The sequence below is a fragment of the Pipra filicauda genome, unplaced genomic scaffold, assembly GCF_003945595.2.
Source record: "Pipra filicauda isolate LSUMZ 115617 unplaced genomic scaffold, ASM394559v2 scaffold31_size4109673_pilon, whole genome shotgun sequence".
Taxonomy (NCBI): Eukaryota; Metazoa; Chordata; class Aves; order Passeriformes; family Pipridae; genus Pipra; species Pipra filicauda.
In genome coordinates this window covers 1,462,503-1,484,251 of record NW_024104443.1, presented here as the reverse complement: position 1 = coordinate 1,484,251, position 21,749 = coordinate 1,462,503, and the positions used below count along the sequence as shown (strand labels likewise).

Below are 21,749 nucleotides of genomic sequence, written 5' to 3'. Positions count from 1 at the left end.
CATAGAAGGTTTGCTAGTTCTTCATTTGGGCTTGTACTTCATTCTTACCTCTTAATTTTACCAGGTTTTTGAAGGCTCTGTTTTTCAAAGAATTGACATGCTGGGTGAAGTTTAAAAGGCAGCTCTGATTTAAGTCACTCATGGGAAAGGAAATGAAGCAAGACACTGGATGTATGAAAGGAATGTATTGTCAAATAGTTCATGTACGATGCATTATACTAGATTAGGCTTTTCACACATCTTAGCTTAAAAAAAAAAAAAGCATATATGGCTTGTCTTAGGTAGCCAAAGCTGTTAATAGGGCAAGCAGAAATCAATATTATCTAACAAGGTTTCTTGAATTGGCACTGCAGCATTCTATAACAAATATCCTTTGGAGTTTTCAACCAGGACTTTGGGACAATCTAACTTGTATTTTTCCCAAGCATTTCCCTGATTAATTTCCAAGCAGTTCCCCTGGAGAAATGACTGGGCAAATGCTAAAGGGCCTGATCTACGGTCCATTGGTATAAATATGAGTCTCTTGGTACTGAAGAAGTGGAACTATTGGGAGTTTTGACTTTCTTGTTCGGAAAGAGCTGTAGTGAAGCTATATGATAGTAATTATTATGACAAAAATAAATCCATTTGCAGGTATCAGTTAATTTCAGTTAAGACCTCCAAAATACTATTAAATGGTTTTAATAGTAATTCTGGACCTCAGCTGTCCATCTAGAAAAGAGGGAAAATAAGAGTTCTTTCAACTCAAAAGGCTGAACAGGAAATCTCTTTCAGCTGTGGATTGTACTGCAATATATGCTGTGCCTGATAAGAAAAAAGGAATGTAGCAACATCATTCTGCTCAGAATGTGTTCCTGAAAAGTGGATGGTTTGTGATATGAAGGTTGGTTAGTGAAGTGTATTTTCTCCAAACAATTAATGTGAGGGTGGGAGGTGATGAGTGCAGAAACTTAATAAATGTGCATGAGTTAATTTTGCAGGGATAGTATGCACATCATGGAGAAGTGGAAGGCAGAAGCAGGATCATCAGGACTCAGGTCGGGAGGTGTTAGCTTTTCAACAAGTGGCTTATCAGAAGGGATCACTGCTCTGGAAGGCCCCAGGTGCTTCCTCTGTGAGATTGAATGCTTGACCAGTGCCCTATTTTCCTCTCCTTCACCTTGCTTAACTTGCTTAATCTTGATTCACTGGAGAAGGATGAAGGCAATAAAAATTTAACTGTTCAAGGATTTAGCCCAAAGCATAACCCAAAGAGCCAACATTTACAGTGTAGTAATCTGCTGGAGTCCTCCCAGCCTGATAGACTATATTAAGGCTACACAGATAAGAAGAGTGGGGATGAGTGGTTGGGTAGGGGTAAGATTATGATATGTGCTTTGTGGCTGATGGAGATTTTTCTAGTTTTCTCCAAATTATTCTTGTGTTTTCAGTTTTCTCCATATTATGACTTGGTTCCGGTTTTTAAGCACTTGTATTTAACTGATTGCTTATGAATGTAACAGCATGGCTCCCTAAGTTCTAGACAGGTTAATGTAGTTTCTCAAGTTTCTCACGTGAGGGCTGAATTGGTGTTTGAATTGTTTAATAAGGTTTGATTAATAAAAGTGGTTTTAATAATTTGTCAGTGTTTGGCCTACAAATACTTCCTCATGATCAATGAAATCATATTTGCAGCAGATTTGAGTTGAAATAGCTCTTACTCTCCCTATTCTGCAGACTGCTAGCTGAGGCCCAGAATTAATATTAAAAACATCTAATAGTATATTTTTTTTAAACAGAAATTAGCTGATACCTGCTAATGATTTTCTTTTAAAATTATAATTACCTTCATGCAGCTTGTTTTGAATTCAAAGGATGATTTCCCTTAAATTAAAGGAAAGTTTAAAACTAGGAAGATGGTTTTACTGCTTTTGGAAAAAAAGAACTTTTTATGTATCCATGTGAAGTGGTAGATCCAATACAGGGATAAAAATTGAAATTTCCAAAGCAGGTTTCGTAAGAGTGTTCCTTCTCTGGGTTAATTCTTTGCCTTGATAATATCCACTGTCTGTTTATGTAATACATGAGGCAGGAAACATGCAAATTTCTTTAACTTTAAAAAAAAGACCTCATTTTGTTTCCAGAACACAGAGGATCTACCTGCACTGTAACAAAAATACTGTTGTGAGAAAATAGTATGTGATGATGTCATGGGACACCTGCTATAATCTATATGGGTTAAAATGGCATTAATTATGACACTTTATAATTTTAGTGTTTTACTTTGCAACATTCAAGATCTGTTTATGAGGTTTTGGTTTCTTTTCGTTTGGATTTTTGTGTCTATTTGTGAAACTTTTCAAGTTCAGCTTAATCTTTTTTTGGAGGAGTAGAAAAGAAGTTTGCATTTTCAGCGGTAGAAAGAGCCACCAGAAGGATTTTTGCTGACTCTGCTAGTGATGTAGGTGGAGCTGATCCTTGAATGGAGTGATACCAGAAAGAGAAGAAACACGGTGTTGTCACTGAGTGCTCTCTGTAGACAGGGAAGTAGATTGGTTCATTTTTGGGAGAGCAGTCTGTAACAGCAGCTGGATTTGGGAATAAAGACTGTGACTGGAGGGGCCCCTTCTGCTCCAGTAGTTTATGCTGGGATCCCCCCAGTCACTCCAGTTTCTCTGGCACCACAGCCCAGGAGCACCCACATCCTTGGTCTGACTCCCATGGCTGGCACTGCATGCAAGACCTCCCCAGTACCTGGCACTGAGTCCTTGCAGCACACACACGCACAAGACAGTAAGATTGTGCAGAGCAGAAGGTGAGAGAAGTTTTAATAAGAAGATGTAAGAAGGTAAGACAGACTGTGGCCATCAGGAGCAGGGCTCAGCCAGACGAGTGTACTGACCTACCTGATTTTACAGGCAACTGGACCCCTTTTTACCCTTTCTATCTGCTTTGTCTCTGTTCCTTCCTGCTCTGCCTTTCCGTGCTTGTCCCTCCACAGCTTTTTAGATTCCCTCACTCCACACAATTCAGGGCCCCTGAGTTTGCAGACTGACCAGTTGCAAACTGGTGAGTTTTCCTCGGAGTGGTGGCTGTAGATGCTTGATAGCCCAGCCGCTGTTGTGACTGGCAGGGTTTGTTTCTTGTCGCTGTCTCCATGTTTGCTTTGTCAGGTGTGTGTCTTAGTATATTTTGCTTCCTAGCTTACCACTGTTACCTTGGTTTGCCAGTCAAGTTCCAAATCAAGATAGTCTTGCTGGAATAAACATTCCTGCACTTTCACATGCCCGCATAAATTAGTGTGGTTGATCAGGTTTGGTTCTCATCACCACCTCCCTTATCATTTGGTGGTCAGGTTTGTGGCCCTGTATGTTCCTGTGTATGGTTTACCTCACAGAAAATGGTCCTTTACCAAATACCCTTAAAAATACTGACATTCATTTCCACGTACCTTTACTGTAGCCATCATGGAACATTTTGTATCTGCCAGCTTAAACTCTTTGTCCATCTCTTGGAACTGCTTATGTCTGCAGTGTTGATTCCTACCACAGATTTCTTGCTCATTATACTGCTTTCCTCTTTCTCACTATTGTTCATCTTACCCAGCTTCTTCCGTAATTTTGTCCCACCCAATCACTGTTAAGCCTTCAGTGTAGTTACTTAAATTGCTACATCCTGCCTGTTGACATCCAGTTATCATTTTCTGTTCTTTTATTTTTCTCAGATAGTTTGGCTTGTTTTCAGGCCAGTTTGTTTAAACAAACTTGGTCAGTTTGTTTAATCCAAGATGTTTATCACTTCTTTGGTAGTGATTCAAACATATCTCATGGTGTTAATGAATGCAAGAACTCTTCTTCAGACCTGCTTTCAATAATGTGCAGAATATGTCAGTGGTGGCATTGATAGTTATTAACAGTCAATGACTTTTTCTAACAAAGGGTTTAAGAAAAAATACATTTTTTTCTTTCAACATTATTAACTTATAGCATTTGCAGCATTCTCTAGCAAGGACCTCCACAGCTTAACTTCAAATAGTTTAGAAAAAAGCACTTTTTTTTTGTGGTGGTGTTTTTGCTTTGGACCTGCCACCTAGTATTCTATTCTGATTCTTACCGTATTGGAAGGGCACGAACATTCATTTCTCATTTATCTGTTTCATGTCATTCATAGTACAACTCTGTCACATTCTCCTCTGTCTTTTCTCCAAAAGAAGCGGTTGAACCTAGGTGTTGCCATCATTGTATGACTGCTGATTCTACTCTTTTCTTAACAGATCTAATTTATATACCCATACTGTTTTAACATTGCCCATGTCCTTGTTCTGTCAGCCCAGTCCCTAGAATAGTGGCTAGAAGAAAGAACTTCCCTAATAAGTATGTGGTAGGTTGGCTTTGGCTGGACACCAGGTGCCCACCAAAGTCACTCTGTCCCCCCCCTCCTCAACTGGACAGGGGAGAGAAAATATAATGAAATGCTTGTGGGGTGAGATAAAGATAGGGACAGATCACTCTCCAGTTACTGTCATGAGTAAAACAGACTTGACTTGGGGAAATTGGTTTCATTCATTACCAATCAAACCAGAGTAGGATAATGAGGTAAAGCGAAATCTTAAAAATAACTCCCCCACCTTCTTCCTGAGCTTAACTTTATTCCTGATTTTTTACCTCCTCTTCCTAGCAGTGCAGCAGGACAAGAACAGGGGTTATGGTCTCTGCTGATGCATCTTCCTCAGGGGAGGGACTCTTTCCCGTGCTTTAGTTTGGGGTCTCTCCCATGGGAGACCTCCTCGTACTTCTCCAATACAGCTCTTTCCCACAGGCTGCAGTTCTTCACGAACTGCTCCAACATGGGTCCCTTCCATGGGCTGCAGTCCTTCAGGAATGTGCACTGCTTTTGCCTGGGTCCCCCAAGGGGTCAAAGTGCTGCCAACAAACCTGCTCCAGTGTGGGCTTCTGTCTTCGTGGGGCCACAGGTCCTGACAGGAACCTGCTCCAGCACAGGCTTCCCACAAGGTCACAGCTTCCTTCAGGCATCCACCTGCTTAGCTGTAGGATCCTCCATGGGCTGCAGGTGGATCTCTGCTCCACCATGGACCTCCATGGGCTGCAGGGGCACATCTGCCTCACTAGGAGCTGCAGGGGAATCTCTGCTCTGGAACCTGGAGCACCTCTTCTTTCTCCTTCTTCACTGACCTTGACGTCTACAGAACTGCTTCTCTCACATACTCCTCTCTCTGGCTGCAATTGCTGTTGTGCAGTAACTTTTTTACCTTCCTGAATCTGTTGTCCCAGAGGCACCACTATCATTGCTGATGGCCTTGGCCTTGGCTGGTGGTGGGTCTGTCCTGGAGCCGGCTGGCACTGCCTCTCTTGGATAGTTTCTGGCAGCTTCTCACAGAAGCTGCACCTGTAGCCCCTGCCACTACTAGAACCTTGCCATGGAAATCAAATAGAGCAGAAACAAGTCCTCAATTTGATTCTTGAAATCTGCTGCAAAAGTTTATCAGTGCTTTTTATCCCACTGTCCTTTTTGTAACATCTTTTTTCGTTTCAAAAATTTTAGTGATGAACTTTTTCGTGGAATTCAGCTTTTAAGACCAGTCACTGGAAAGGAAGATTTTCCTTCCGACTCAATATTCTGAGGAGCAGTATAAGCCAACTATGGGGATGGCATGGCTTGCCTCCTACTCCTGAAATTTAGTAGTAGATTTAGGGTCATATTATATGTTTAAATATATAAGCATATAATTAAATAAATTAACCCCCCCAAACACACACACACACACACACACACACACACATATATATATATATAAACTTACAAAACTAAAGTACATACATGTACCAAGTTTGAATTTCAGAAATAAAATTATTCTTCAATTTTTCTGCATTTTTGTCTATATAGAAGCCTAGGCTAGTACCAAACACAGCTGCAAAGGAAACATAATAATCTCTGTTTCACTGGATAATAGCCCTCTCAGATTAAATTCCTAGCATTCTGTTGCTACTGTAGAGCTGCAGACCTTACTTAAATAGTAAAATCCCACGACATTTTACTAGATCTACTTTCTAAAGAGTAGTAGAACCTATTTCTTTAATATGTCATGAATTTCCGTGCTAGTTGTGTTGGCTTAAAAAATAACCATGATTTTAATAAATTTGTGATTAGTTGATTTACTCTTTAATTTTTATTCTGTGAAAACCTCTTAAGAAACACATACACGATCTTAAGCAAACACTTCCAAAACAGCAGACAGAAAGTCTTGATTCTTTATTGTTGTTATTATGTGTGTTTAGAAAAGCATGAGAATAAGACAATTATACATCTACTACCAGCAGAAACTGAAACAGCGAGTGTGTTTAAAATAGTTAAAAAAATCGATGTTGATTATATCTCTTTCTTATAGGCTAAGTGAAATTAGCTGTACAAAATTGGTGTTTTAAAGCTATTGAGCAAGAAACAAAATTAACATCAACAGCAGGTGGCAGTGCTAGCAAGAGCAGTGGTTCTGATGTGAGTTGTCGGCTGGTGGTTTGTGTAGTTTCGGCTCTTCCGCAAAAGGTGAGTTAAAATCAGCGATGGGTTGTGATTGTGGGGTGAATAATAATGAGATATTGGCCAAATTGAAAGACACCTCTTGTTTCAAGAGGTTTCTCCTGCTGAAAATGTGAAGTAGAAGGTTTTGTGAAGTTATTTTCATAAGGAGAGTTGTATTTTGTTGTATAAGATAGCAAGCTTATTCTGTGCTTCATTTTAGATGGAATTGTAAATGATTGTAAAAAGTTTGTATAAGAATAAATACAGAAAAAGAACAAAAGTAAAAACCGATAAAGTAAGCATGATTATAAAATTTCAGACATCACAGTCCATGGTAGTTCTGGTACCATTATCACAGATTTGTTATATCTTTGCTAATGCAAAGCTCTTTGTCAAAGATCATGAATCTGTTGATGTTTTAGAGAGCATTTAAAAAAGCATTACTGAAGCAGTTTATGTTAAAGACCATGTTTTGGCATCTTCTCATATTGTTGTGCTAAATTACATTTATACATTTCATTACAGAACAAATTGCTAAGCATATTAATTTTTTTCTTAATTGACCTTAGTGCAATTTACTGCTATTTATGACAGCTTAAACTTCTGCCAGGGTTTTAGCATCTTGTAAGGAGATAATGTAGAGATGACATTGCTGAGGTTCAGTGTGCTTGTGTTTATTCTGTTGGTTAAGAAAAGGTTTTAAGCCTAAAAATCATTCCAGCAGTAGAGAGTGCCAGGATCCTGTGTGCGGAGAGGACAAGACCAGCTCCCACTGATGACTGACCCCTGGAACACCCCTCAAGCATTGTTGTAAGGTTCAAGTAGAAGCCTGCGGTATGTTGGTGAAGTTCACCCACTGTGCTTCTTAGAAGAGAAAATTAGTGAAATTGGTAAAAAAAATCAAAGGTAAGATGAAAGGAGCTTAAAATGTTATCTTCAGAAGTCACAGGACATTTTGTGGCACCGGTGGAGTCTGTGTATGTTTACAAGCCTTTTTGAGTGTAGTATTGTAAGGAGAATTAAGCCATGTTGTTTCTGGTATGTCTAATCATGACTTCCCAACACTCTCAGCTCTGTGGACCACTGTCTGCCTTAATTACACCTTATCTAGTAAGATGAAGAGGGTTGAAGAATTTCAGAAGAAAGATGTAGTACATCGTGTCTAAAAGTGGTCTTCCAACGTTATCATAAGGTGTCAGCTGATCCTTAATATTCTGCTTTCAATTCATATTGTCAAACTTTTCAGTAGATGGCAGATTAATATGGTTAACTAGAAGTTTAAGGGGCTATAATGGTTGTATAATTTAGAAAAGAATTAAAAGACGTTAATGAAGTGTCTTACAGATGGTCAGGTTTTCACTAAAACTTTACCTACAGAAATCTAGGACTTTATCAACTCTGACCTTTAGTAATCTATGTATTAAAGCACAGTTCTTTTCAAATCAGTGTAATGAATTATTTGTGCTCATTTAAAGCAGGGCAGCTTTCTTTGGATTTTTTGTATTGAATTTGCATTGCATGTAGAACATCTTTTGCATATAATTAAATCTATATTTGTTGGCTGCTTCACTGAGTTGAAACTGAATTTAAAAGGCAGAAATACAAGTTAAAAGTATACAAATCTGTCACTTTTTTTTTTTTAAGAGATAGAGATACTCTTTTCACACATAGCAAGTGAGAAAGCAGGGGATGCTGTGTTTTGATTCAGGCTATTTCAGTTGTTTTAACTAAATATCTGAAAAAAATTATTTTGGCTTTAAGGAATTTCAGAGTTTCCACAGAAATACTAAACTTGCTTTTACCCATTTCTTTAATGGTGTTTTTGACCAGGCAAATAGTGTGCCTGTATGTCCTGCTAGGTATCCTTGAGCTTTTAAAATAGCTGTCTCTTTAGTAAACTTTTAATTGCAGCATCAAAACCCACTTGAGAGCTAGATTAAACTGCCTGGTTATAAGCATGGCTCCAGTTAGACTGCTGGTGCCTGAACTAGTTTATGTAGAACTGGCAGTGTAACCTACCAGTGAGATACCACTATGCTATTTGTGTTGCACTGTGCATTTGAAGTGATGTTTGGGATCTATGAAAGATTTGAACGTTAGTACTTATTTGTGTCAAAGGAATCCAAGCAACAAATAGTATACATGAATCACTGATGAAAAAAAAAAGGTTAATCATGTGATTTTGTCTGAGTGCAGACAAATTAGGGGAGGTGTTACAAGCATGAATAAGACAAGTCAGGGGAGGTGTTACAAACATGAGTAATTGTTCACCATTGCAAACCAGCAGCACGGACTGAGAGCCTCGGTCACTAGATGGTTCTCATGAGACACAAGAGAGTACAAGCCAGCAGATCAGTCAGATTTCTGAAAAGCTTAAAGCAAACAAAAATACCATCTCCCACAGAAAAGGATTTTGTGTTTAAACAAATAAACTTTTCACTGTATGTGCTAGTTCAATTTTATGACACAACATGATTGTTTGCAATACAGAAGCTAGGAAGTGTGTATTTGTCTGGTTTTATTTATGTGTAAGGTAGTGACACCAAGAGCACTTGTGTATGCACAGTACAGAAAATCTAGTGCTTTTCTCATGCTACAAAGCAAGCAAAATATGCTGAAAGAGAGCAAAGCAATTTGTTTGGTTTTTACCTCTCTATATACACGTATGTATGATATGCATTTGCTCTGGGTACATGTATTAGTTCTAAATAGTTCTAAATTTGTCATCTGAATTTTAAAATCACTGTCTCGAACATGTACAGAATCTGTGCAGTACCTGATCTTGAGTGTGATCTTCCTTTGCAAATACAAAATTATGTTGTTTTTGAAATATTAGTTCAGATGATTTGTTTAATTGAAATTTGACACAAAACAGCACTTACCAGGGACAGCTCTTCCTTTTCAATACTATGGAGAGCCAAAAGATGGAGAAGAAAATTGTCAGGATAAATCCAAGTTAAAGTACCCTGTGAATATTCACAGAATCTCACGTTAGGCTTAAAAACCATGAAGATATTTAAGTTAGGTATTTGCATTGATTACAAGAAAACTGTGAAAGAAGTTCCAAAGGAGGTGAGGTGTTTGGTAAAAAAAAACAAACCCAAACAACCCCCCAAAATCCCCCATAAACATTCATTACTAAATGTTTACAAAACATGTTTATTTTACAGCAGAGAAGGCGCTTAGATGGATAATAGTCATCAAGCTAGATATGAAAGGATAAAAATTTTGCTCATCAGCCTAAGAGCTTTTATACTAAATTTTTCTAAGTTTAGAAATGATATAGCACCCATAAGAGAGGAGATACTGTAGTTTATTTTTAGGACCATAATATGGACAATTGAAAATGATAATTTTCAGGAGCATAAAGTGATTATGCTGTAATATTGAAACAATATTAGTAATAGTATTAGTACATGTGATGTTTGCTAAAACATTTTTTGAACCATATGCTATGAGGCCAGTTAATTCTGTCCTTGTTACCAAAATCTTGCTCATTTTTATTTAACAGTAGTCAGTGTAGCATATCTGTTTAACAGTGACCTATCTGTAAATGAGCAAGGACCTGTAAGAAAAAATGTTACTTGTAGAAGCCCAGGATCAGGCCCCTTTCAGTAAACTCTATACTGCTTGAGTATACATTAGTTTTACTAGTTATCCATTTGAACTATAAAGACAATGTTCTAATCAATTATTATGGGAAAACAGATTTATTAAAAACAAAGAATGGAGTTCATTCTATTTTTGGAAACAGTTCAAGTGCTGCATGCTGCCGAATGAAATACATTAATAGAAACAACTGTACGCAATTCTGTCTGAAAAACTGGTAATAGCATAAAGAAGACATCTTGGTTTTGTCAAAGTCAGCAAAATCTTTTTTTACTGGAGAAGTGCCACGTGTACATCTATCTGTCAACTGATTTTAAGTACACAGACCTCTAAAACGAGGCCTTTATATCCTGTTAATATAATTTAAAAGCATAACATGGCCACTTACAGCTTTAGTAGGGGTTAGTCAGATGCTAACTTCTCTTTGGTTGGTGTGGTGGTTTACAGAAATTACAACAACTCTACCATCTCAGAGAATATCGGTCTGACACAGGCACAGTGCAGAGCAGCTACAAGCTTTTCCGTATATATCCCGTGTAGGTATCCCTTAACCTTCTGTAAGACATCTACCAGTCTCTGTGTCTTAGGGTAAGGATGTGTTTGCTCTGAATACTTTCATGTAATTAGGATCATTAATTTGAATTTTGTTTTCATTGCTTCTATCTCATCCAGAATCTTGAATTTGCTTACAAATCCTTTTTAAGGTATACTCATGGTTTTCTTGGTTTTGGGGGGGTTTTGATTGTTTTTGGTTTTGAATTTTTGTTTGGTTTTTATGTTGGTTTGTTTTGTTTGTTTTTCTCCCTCATATGGTTAAGAGTAGTCCTTGGCTGGTAAGTCTTGATCCTTTTTTGCTTCTCTTTTGTAATTTCCAGACTTCCTCATTGTCATTACTTTGTATTCTGGTTACATCAGGAAATCCAGAGAAAATCATGTTCAGTATTGTGCAAACTACGTTAAAATTGTGCTAGGCTAAGGGATATTGCAGTGTGACTGCAGAAGATGGATAGGGCTTCGAGATTCCAGGTGTCTAAGAGAGGTGTTTATTGATTATGGGTATCTTTTTAATTTAGAGATGGCACGAGTGACCTTGATTACAGCAGAATTCTCTTGAAACCACATACTACCTGAACAATAATAGCCTTGTGACAATCTATTTAAAATTCATATCAATGTGTTGAGCTGCTGTGTGGCATGAAATAAAAGACAGATGAAATCCCTGAGAAAATAGGGTAGAATGCATTTAATAAAAGGTTTGTCTTGCATTGACAGTAAAGCCAAGAAAGGGATTAAATAGTGAAAAATATGTTTTTGTTTGTTGGTTTGGTTTTTTGTTTGTTTGTTTGTTTTTGTTTGTGGGTTTTTGTTTGTTTGGATTTTTTGTTTGTTTGGTTTTTTGTGGGGTTTTTTTTGTTTGTTTTTGTTTTGGTTTTTTTGCCACTAGAGGGTGCACAATGCACGGGAATAGGAAAAAGCTGAGCAAAATCCTTTGCTACTTGCGCCAGAGCCCAGAAAAACATGTCTGAGGAACCTTCTGTGTTTAGAATTTCAGGAAGCATTCAGAAGTTCCCAGACCATTTCTCTTGAGTGTCTGACTCTGCAGGTGTCTGTGCTCAGGACGGATTTAATGATATCTTTCTTTACCCAACTCATCTAAAAAACAAATCATCACTGTTTATTTTTGTAAAACAGAGCACTAGAAGAAAAGAAGAATTTAATTTACTATTATAGTTTTAAGTATTATCACCTTTTGTTCTCTGAACTCTACTTACATGAAATACAACTAATCCCTGAATGGAGTTTACCTGTAAAGCCTCTCTGAGAATCTCACTTTTACCTACTTATTGGAGCTCAGGTGTTGCATATCTGTAGGGAGCATTGGTAGAATGAAAAATTTAAGTGCAATAGCAGCTGATACATTGGTTTATGGACCATAAAATGCTCTTTTCTTTTTTTTTTAATTACTGAGTAATTTGAATTATTGAATGTAGTTGTTTTGATCTCTTGGGTTTGATCCTGATTCCTGTATTGTATCGAAGTACATGTCATGTGGTTTTGCTCTTTCGGTGGTGTTGCTTTTCTGAATTTAATTTGGGTTCCAGAAACACATTAAATAAGACATTAGGACCAAAGTCATCTAAAATATTAACAAATTTTTTTTTTGTCTTTACACTGGTTGATGTAAGGCAGTTCAGGCACCCTTTAATACTTGATTTTCCACTTTTCAACTAATTAGTCTCTGGTGGCAGCAAGAGATATGCCAAGAACCAGCTGGAAGATATGTGAAATGTATGGCTACATGGAGTGCTCATTTTCTTCTGGTATTCTTCAGAGACCAATATCTTTGGTCTGGGGGCGTCAGCTGTAGAGTATCTCCTACATCATAACAATAGTATCAGGGCTGGTAGAAATAACTAGCTGGGGACTGAGATAGTCTCTATGCACTGTTCTTCAGTGTTGTCAGGAAGGATAGTTGTGAGGGAACTGTGGTCAGATGGGTTGTGCACACACAAGTTATATTTGTATCTTCCACTTTGCTGTCTCGGTCCAAGGGCAGGTCTACTTTCTCCTTGTGTCTTGGCACCTTTGTTTTCCCGGAGCCAGCTATCAGGGCTGCCTTATGGTAGTGCCTTTTATAAAAAGAAGGAAGCACAATTAAAACAAAAGTAAAAAAAAGAGTACTCTGACTAAACTGTGTTATACAGTTTGATTATTTCAGTAAAGGTAAAGGTTATTCCTTTCCTTCCCACTCCATCTTCTATGTAGTCAAATTCCAGACCATCTGGTACTGTGAATATCTCTACTGTTAAACTTCACAGAGATCCCTGAGCAGCAGAGAAGAGTTAAGTGGTCATGGAATTGGTCCACATCCTTACCACTTTGCTTAAAGGTTTACTGTACCTAACATATCTTTATGCAGTGTGTAAATTCTGAGCTAAAGCACCTCTTCCAGGGCTAAAAGAGCAATTAATTTTCATAAAGCACTGGTTCTGCAACCATTCTTTGGAGACTGCCAGCTCCTGTTAACCAATGCCACATGTAGCGGGTTTCTTGATATGGAATAGATCTCTGAGCACACCACATTTGTTTCATATAAAACTTTAGGACATAATTGCATGTGGCTTTCATCACTATCATCTTATGATGCATTTTAATTTGTCTTATGAAGTTGAAAGGCTCTGTTTGCCGTTACCAATAATCTTGAATCATTCAGGCCACTTGTTTTAGGTTGTTTGAAATACTTTATAAGCAGCTGCAGGTACCAACCACATCTCTGGAAGAAAAAAAAATCAAAACAATATTAAGTCCATTAAAGACTGTTAATGATACGCACCATTTTATCATGAGAATAAAGCAAAGGGAAGGAATAGAGACAGGGAAGATGAAAGCAGGAGACACATTTTCAGCACATTAGAAAAAAATGATTGAAGAAGATTCAAGAAAATTCTTCACTGCTGTGGTTCCCATCCTGTTTGGAGGATGGAGGGAGAAAGTATTTCTTGTTCCCTTCTGAAAAGAGGCAGAGGTTGTCCTTTTGCAGATTTTCTGCCTTTTTTTTCTAATGTTAAGATTTGTATTAAAAGTGTTTTAGGAGTCACAAAGTAGCAGGAAAATAGAGAAAAAGCTGCCAAAAATATCATTTAGGAGAAAGGAGAGGGGGAAGCAAATGCAGTTATACCCTTTTCGCCTATGTACATGTACGCTTATTTTTTCCCCATCCCATCTTTCTTCTGCGCGCACCTGCGTGCACTGTTTGTCTTTTGCTTAGTTCTGCCATGATGATTCATGATCACCCTGCATGCTGTTTTTCAGCATCTTAGTACGTGGCTCACACACTGACAGCACTTTGGAAGACTGTTCCTGGAAATGAGTCAGACATCAGAATTAGAGAGGTCATTCTTCTGATCATAGTGTTGTGTGGCTGTTGGAGCTGAAAGGGTACAGGGGAGAGTCCTTTTTTCAGGGAATGAGCTGTGCTGTGATTATAGAACTGATTAAGCTTCAGTGACCTCTCAACTGTCTTTCTAGGGAGCCATGGTCTGGCATTCCTAAATAATGTGAGATCTAAATGGCATACAATTCTCAAAACCTGAAAGGCCACAGTAACTACAATATCTAAATTAAATGTGGTAAACCATACAAATGTGTACCATCTATTCTATGCAGTTTCTCCATACACTTCCAAATCAGAGAGTTAAGAAAAGAAAGCTCTGCAGACAATGAAAGGAGGGGTTCATGTGGCTTCATGTTGTCCATCAACACTGTTCTTTGTTAGAGTAGTTCAAAATGCAGCATGAGTAAAGGTGTCATACATTTTTTTCCCGTGTGCTTTGCCTCTCAGGAAGCATAGCACATAGTTTAGCCAAAGGGTTCAGTTTGTACCAAATGTATAACCTGTACTTCCCCCCCCTCTCCCTTTGTAAGAAAAGATTAAATGTTTCAGGTTTGTGTCCAGTCCAGGCATGGAACAAAACTGAAAATAGTTTTAAACTAGGCTTGAATCCTTCAGGATAGTCTGTAATTTAAAATTACTAATGCCTGCTTTGCAACTACAGTGGTGCTGCAAAGTGTTTGCAGGATGACCGAGAATTATAAACTGTGATTCTGGATTTCTAAGAAATGTCATATTTTTGATACATTGCTAGTAGTTTGACAGGCAGTTCTTTCCCTGAACGGGATAGCTTTTTGACCATATTTCTTGAGATGTGTTGGGATTTTACCTCATGCAGATCAGGATGTTTCAAGAATGTCATCTGTTGCACTCCTGTATTTTCTATAGTTGATTCTATAATTAGCTGTGTGAAACGTATGCTTAATGAACCTGTTTTTTTGAAGTGCTTGCTAGAAGGATGTGGCTTATCATGTCTTTTATAAGCATAGAGATACTGCCATGTACTTCAATTTAAGTGAACATTTGCAAGTTGATGGTGTAACAGTTAAATTACTAGTGCGATAATTGCACTAAGGGGTCCCAAAATGTAATACTAACAAATGCTATGGCTAAATCATTTTGCTAACATGAAAAGGACATCTGGCCAAGCAGGCACAGTCTATATTAATTCCAAATTTTCATTTTTTTAAGTCTATGCCTTCTGCAGAGAACCACATGTGTTTCTTGACCTTTTCTACATAAACATATGTGTTCTCTGAAGTCATTTAATGTCTGATTCTGTAAGATCCCAGATAATCTACAACTAGATAAAAGAAACTGCAGAGCACATGGTAGAAAAAGACCCAAAATATTATTTTATTGAGACCTTTTAGTCAGCTATTGCATTTCACATCAGAGGATAAGGTATTTTGCTGGTGGCTGAAATGAAATCTATATAACCTTTGTCAAATTATTGCAATGTTGTTAGAATTAATTAGCTGACAGTTTTTAACTTTTTGAGATCCTTAGGTTAGATGCTGTAGCAGTGAAATAAATGCTTTATGCTTGCAAGAAATTTTGGTCATGGTAAATTAATAAAAGATTGTGGTGAATCATTATGTAGAAAATGTATAAAAATCATGATTAAAATAGAGGAATCAACAGGTATAAAATAACATAATAACCTAAGATTACTATGAAGATGTAATATTTTAGGTCCTTGACATGTCAACACAGTTTAAAAGTTTACATGAGGGGAAAAAAATGTATCCTTTTTTTTGTTGAACACAGCTGTTATCCATCTTATTTGAAAATGTGAATATTGCAAAATTTATTAAAACTGGATCATTCCTATGACTGCTGATATTATTTTTATTAAGAATGCATATGGCCAGAGCATGTAAATTGCCTTATGATTAATGAGAAGAGGCAGATTAATATTTCTGACTTGTAGCTGCCTTCACTAAACCTGATTTTGCATTAAAATACCCATTGCCAACTTGTTACAGGACAATTTAATGTAATACTATTATAAACAAGCTAAATGAGCACTGTGTTAGAAATGGAACCTGTAACAGAGCCAATCTTTCCTCCTGCCTACTCTATCATGCTTTTCAGAGGGAGATTGCCTGTTGCAGGCAGAGTCTTCATAGCCTCACTGAAAATATTAGTTACAGTCTCGTCTCTAGTGTGAGATTGGAGTTAGACTTATGAGAACAGGCTTTATTGTTCAGACTTGCCTCCAGAAAGAAAAGGTGCTTATAATCATTTATCTTTTCTCTTTCCAGAAGAAAACCTGTAAAGTTCCCATGCTGTGACTGTGACACACTCTTTACACCTCACCTCCTAATTCTCTGACACAGAGATTGACTGGAACACATTCCCAGCACAGCTCTACAATATGTCTCTGGCTTTCAACTCTCTCTGAAGAGAATGTACCAGGTTACTGCACTGGCAGCCAGGTCTGGATGTCTTGGAGAGAAAGCCAGGCTCAGAGAAGGTTGACTGAAGGTATGTTTCCAAGGCACCAGGCTGGCAGGATAGTTGTATCCATCAGTTACCCTGTCTAACCTGAAGGCATACCCATCATATGAGTACACATATATACACATATGTCTTGTGGCTGTGAAAAACCACATGCCTTTCCTGCAGCTTTGCAGATTGCATTCTTGTACATCAGTATTCAGGTAAGTTGGAAAGCTTTCGCAAGCGGGAAGTGGAACTCAAAAAGAGAGTAAGTCAATCTCTTGAAAAGGGCTTTAAAGCATACTTTGTTTTTTAGGAGTTTTTTATTCTTTGGAACAAAAAGTGTGCTGAATTGTTGTCAGGCATATATGGCTATAATTTGTGAGTACAAAGAAATGCAAGCAAGTTTGTTGACTTATTGCCGTAGTGAGACAAGTAATAATTTTAATTAGATTGTAATGAAAATTGTTGTGTCATGTTCCCCCTCCCTCCCCTAGCGAATTCATTATCTGATTAGTCAAAAGGGATAAATAATTCCTTTACATTTGCATTCCTTTTTGTCAAGCAGTATGGATTTTTCCTTCATATATACAAAGAAATGAAACTGGCTAATAATGAAATCATTGAGCATCCTTAACTATAAAAAGAACCTTTTAAATCCAGAACTAGAGGAGGGTTCTGCACGCAAAGCAATCTGCACACAAAACAATCTGAATTTCCTATCAGAGTAACAGAAATGAGGTGGTCCAAACACACCTCACTGGTTCCTTCCCATTTCTGATGGCCTTGAAGCAGGCTTATGCTCCTTGATACTGGCTTTCCTATGCTTATTTTTGTCTATAGAGGCCTTTTTCTGTCCAGGAGAAGGAAGTGGTGTGTATTTGCTTCTATATATACACCCATTCCATCTTGCAGGGTGGGTGATGTGGCAGTATCCCATGGGAGGAGAGGCGGGATTCAGAAGATCTGTACAAGAACGTTTTTTATACATTCTAGAATGCATTTGACCTGATACTTTATATTTAAGTATTTAATCTACAGAGAATTTTATGTCTGTAAGCTTTGTCTCCTCCCTTTCTGAAGAGAGTTCTAGAAAACAGAACTGGAAATTGAAAAGGAAATCAGTTGCCCCATACTCATCGGTCCTTTCATAAGCCCCACTTACGCTTTTTTATTATTTTTTATTATTATGTATTGGCCAAGTATTTAAGCACATCTTTAGTCAAAACCAATTTGGAGGGTGTTGGTACAAGGCCAACCCAAAGCAAGTAATCTCTGATTTGTAGTAAAGCCAGGTTATGACTGATAGTTTTAAATACAGTGAAGATCTTGGAGGAGGCAAAACACTTGACTTGATGTTCAGCTTGAGAAGACTTGCTTATGGCTTGAACTAAGATCAAGAAGAAGCAGCAGATGTTGGAGGGGCGATTACCATTATAATAGAATCATTCAGGCAATCCTATTTAATTTGATTTATTTTGTTTTCTGTTATACTCTCAGATACCTTTCAGACATATGATTCTTTTTGTTTGGAGTCTAATCCGTACTTCATTAAATCTAATCCACTTGTATTTGAATAGTTCTGGACATTTTTTTGCATTGATATATGTCATTGGGATGTAAGAAACTTCAAAAAAACTCTTGTCATCAAGCACATACCTTTGTTATTACAGTTGAGCACATCTTAGAATCCTGTTCATCAGCTTATCCAACTGTAATTTAAAAACAAACTTATTTGTTCTCCTGCATCTGTAGGGTCTAAATTTGACTCTTCTGAAGGTCAGAGGGTATGAACTGGAGAATCTGTCCTTTTACCTGATGTGAAACTAGTGCTAAACATAATATCACTCTTAGAATATATATTTTTCCACAGATAGATAAATAAGATTTGCTTAAGAATTTTTTAAAATTAGTTTGGAAAATTTGCTGTTTTTCTGAACCTCTGGGATTCTGTATATGACACCTTTTTCTAAGATGGAAGCAACAGTGGCTTTTTCTTTCCCTCTGCTGACTTCTGGTTCACTGATACACCTTCCCTCATAGCAATTTAAAGCACTGCCAACAAAAGATGCTTTACCGTGTGTTGAATCTGTCAAGCTTTTAACTAGTTTCTCCTCAGGTGTCCGCTGAAGATGAAGCAGGTTTTGAACAAACGTGTCTCGGGGACTGTTGGTTAGCTAATTTTTCATCTGAGTTTCCAGCTGTACCAGAAACCTGAGTAAAAAAAAAAGAAGGGTATTTTCAAGACAAATTCTCACTGAAGTAGAATAAGCAATGCAGCGTTTGCTATTTGTCTTTTGAGATAAATTTAACCACTTACCTTTGCCTGTTGCTTTGTTTTCTCTGTGTAAGTAACCAGCAGTGCAAAATTTGACTGAAAATACAGGCAGAGATCTTTTGAGCACATCTTCCTCGTACTTCCTAGAAATTTATGCTGACTGCTATTTCTGCCATAGGAAATTTCTAATTTTGAAGCAGTCTTGGGGCAAAAGTGATTCATAATGAGTTGGCAGTGTCTAATAAACTTATAAGTAGTTATGTATCATTATAAGATAATAAAGTAATCAAATAATGTGTTTCCATTGCTGCCAGTAAGAAGCTGCACTAGAAGCCAGGAGGGAGCATGGCCAGGGCAGGTGATCTGAACTGGCCGAAGTGGTATGCCATTCCATAGAACATCATGCTCAGTACATAAAGTAGAAGTCCTGATTGCTGTGCAGGGACAGGCTGAGAATCAGTTGACAGGTGGTGAGCAGTTGTATTGTGCATAAATTTGGTTTCTTGGATTTTAATCCCATTATTATTATTATTATTATTATTATTATTGTTATTGTTATTGTTATTATTGTTAATTATAATTATATGATGGTCTTAATTTTTTCTTTTATTTCAGTTTTTATTTTATATCTGTTCTTATGTCAGTCCACCGGTTTTACCTTTTTCTAATTCTCCTTGCTATCCAGAGTTGGTTGGTGGTGGGAAGGGAAATGGGCAAGCGATTGCATGGTAATTAGTTGTCCACCAGGGTTTAACCACTGTACCTACTAGTGCCTCCAGGTGAGGATGTTTTTCGGTATTATTAAATCAACATTTTCTTACAGTGCCTATTAAACTGGCTAAAGAATTCCAGCAAATAACACACATCAAAGTCCAGGGAACACCTGACATGAAGATTTTAAGTGAGAGATGTTAAAACATTTACTGTTCTGCCTTGCAATATCTATGGGTATCTATGGGTATCTATGGGTTTTCCTACATGCATCCTGAGATGTGAGTTTTTTGTTTTACTCTGAAAGCCTTTAGAGGTTTCTTGCTTTGCCATTTATTTTAATGTGTGCGTCTTCCAATGGGGTAGTCAATTAATTTGGCTTTTCAGTTCTTTCATCTCAAAATTCTGACAGGTCTAGCAGCTTTCACAGAAGAAGGTATTTGGTTTTTTTTTCTTTTTTTTTTTTTTTTTTTTTTTTTTTTTTTTTTTTTTTTTTTTTTTTTTTTTTTTTTTTTTTTTTTTTCACTTAAACATTTGACTTTTTATGTGAATATTAGCAATGCATTGTTGAGTAACCATCCTGTATCAAAAAGTCCTAATTGCCTGTATTCCTTGAGGTTATCGACCATGTTGTTTTCTTCATGTTGATATACTTTCATCAAAGTCTCGAGTCTTGAAATAACAAGATCTCACTCTGTCTAGAACAGATTTGGTTACATAGAAAATTTTTCACTGCTGCTTCTCAAGCAGCATAATCTGGACAGTTTGGGTGATTCGTATCCAGGGCTTCCTACAGCATATTTCACAAAGGCTGAAGTTCAGATTTGAAAAGAAGCACTTACTTCTCTGACAAGCTAGCAGTATCTTCTCCTAATGTTGTGACTTTAATAAACTGTGTGCATTATGTTCCCATGAGTTTTGCTTTCTTTTTCTGACAAAATACAAGTGACATTTCTTGTACATCTGAAAATAAGTTAGAAAAGGAGAAATAAACCAGTTTCAAGGACGCTGTATCACAAAGCTGTTAGGAAATCTTTTTTCAGTTGAAGATACGCTGTTGTGAACCAGCAGTTTCTTTCTTTGAGGTTAAGAAATTTGAAAGAAAAGATCACATCACCCTAACTGTTAGAGAAGTGGGAAACAGTATCAGATTGAATTAATGTGTACACAGATGATATAGCACACTTCATTCTAGATAAATAATGAAAATTAGTGGAAATAAGTATGAATCTGATGAATTGCTCAGAAATAAATGAACTATTTAAAACTAAATATGTGCATAAGTGCTTCTGCTAGGCAGGGAGATATATTCTTTTTCGAGTTATCTAACCATTGCTTTTCTAATTCTTCATTGCCTTCTAAATGGCTCAGATTATGGTTCAGAACATCCTAAATTAATAATGATAGCAAAAGATGTGTCTTACAGAACACTTGCAGGTCTAAAGGTAATGATTGCAGTGTGCTGTTTCTAGCTTTAAAATATTTAGAATGCAAATACCATATAAAGATAATAAAGGATGTGTATAATTTTGAAGAGTGATGTAAACTGTATAATCAATAAGAAGATATTTGTAATAAATTTGTTTACCAACTGACTGAAAAACAGGTTGAGTTCACCTGTGTGTTACATTTGTGCTTTTTTTGGATTTGTAGATGTTGGGAGTAAAATTCATTTATATGCAGGTGACAGGTTATATATTCCTGTTATTGATTTCATATTTATATCTTGTTGTAGAGTTGCTGATTCTTGTCTCTTTAATGGCTTTGATGGAAACAAGTCTCTTTACTGCTGTTACTGTGTGTAACATACCTCAGAACACAGGATTGAGAGAAACTGGTGATTTTACAGTTCCAGTCCTCTTTGATAAAGTGTCCGAGATGAAATGAATACACTTCTGAGACTGTTGCCTAGAGGCCAGGGAAACTGCTACAGTAAGTGTGGTTAAGGATTGTCTGGGAAGCAACAACGGTGTATGCAACTAATGTTTCTTGAACAGCAGTAGTATTCATTTTTGCAGCTTAATGGACAAGACACTTGGCTAATTGTAACTATTTTTCTTCACGACTTTTAGCATGGGAGTTATCTGTCCAGAAATGAGTCAGTGCTCATGCTTTATGGATTGCAAAGATGGAGTAGAAGATATGGAAGGAGTAAAGTTAAGGTGGAATAAATACCTGAAAGCAAAGTAAGCTGGGAAAAATGTAAAAAACTTCAGGGTTTAGGCTAAGAGGTAGTTCCAAATAGGCTTAAAGTCCTTTTTTCTTTTGAATCCTTACTACATGTGGAAATATTATACA

The 21,749-nt window shown here is 37.1% G+C and overlaps 1 long non-coding RNA gene across 3 annotated transcripts in view; it reads left to right on the top strand.

The window, feature by feature from the left end:
- Positions 1 to 21,749, top strand: part of LOC113993601 — a 52,499-nt gene that overhangs the window by 2,226 nt on the left and 28,524 nt on the right. The window contains exons 2-4 of one of the 3 annotated variants that reach the window (XR_005564431.1): positions 6,386 to 6,540; positions 7,241 to 7,422; positions 16,285 to 16,507. This is a non-coding gene — a long non-coding RNA (uncharacterized LOC113993601). Of the gene's footprint in view, positions 1 to 6,385; positions 6,541 to 7,237; positions 7,423 to 16,284; positions 19,883 to 21,749 lie in introns of those variants that run through there. The other 2 variants (XR_003542705.2, XR_003542703.2) reach the window with 2 other exon arrangements.